The sequence below is a fragment of the Buceros rhinoceros genome, unplaced genomic scaffold (genome assembly GCF_000710305.1).
Source record: "Buceros rhinoceros silvestris isolate BGI_N320 unplaced genomic scaffold, ASM71030v1 scaffold28252, whole genome shotgun sequence".
Classification (NCBI taxonomy): domain Eukaryota; kingdom Metazoa; phylum Chordata; class Aves; order Bucerotiformes; family Bucerotidae; genus Buceros; species Buceros rhinoceros.
Window position 1 is genome coordinate 8,647 of NW_010399904.1, and position 433 is coordinate 9,079.

Here is a 433-nt window from a genome sequence, read left to right on the forward strand (position 1 = left end):
TCCCTGGAGGGGTTTCCCAGCCGTGTGGAGGTGCTGCTGAGGGCCAGGGGGCAGCGGGGACCGGGCAGTGCGGGGGGAGCGCTGGGACCCCATGAGCTGGAAGTGCTTTTCCAGCCGGAGTGATTCGGTGGTTCTGTGATGATCAGCCGGGTGATGGAGGCATCGGTGCTGTTCCACTCGGTAGGGATCCAGTGGGCAGCTCCTGGAAGCCCGTTGTCACGTTGTTCCCAAGCCACTGGGCTTTCCAGTCTCTGGGGTTATTCCAAGGGGCCTCCACATCTCTCCGCTCTCTACGCTGGGTGCCCACACGGGTACCTGCAGGGAGCAGGGCTGGGGCAGCCGGGTGCTGTGAGGGGAAGCACTGGAATTCCTGCAGGAGAGGCTGGAAAGCTTTGGTGTCCCTCTGCTTCCCTGACCGTCTGGGGTTTTGGTC

General features: G+C 63.5%; 1 protein-coding gene across 1 annotated transcript in view; it reads left to right on the plus strand.

The window, feature by feature from the left end:
* RIC8A (RIC8 guanine nucleotide exchange factor A) overlaps window positions 1-433 on the plus strand; it is a gene marked incomplete at its 3' end in the record, with an annotated part of 9,206 nt that overhangs the window by 8,060 nt on the left and 713 nt on the right. The gene's annotated exons all lie outside the window — the stretch shown is intronic.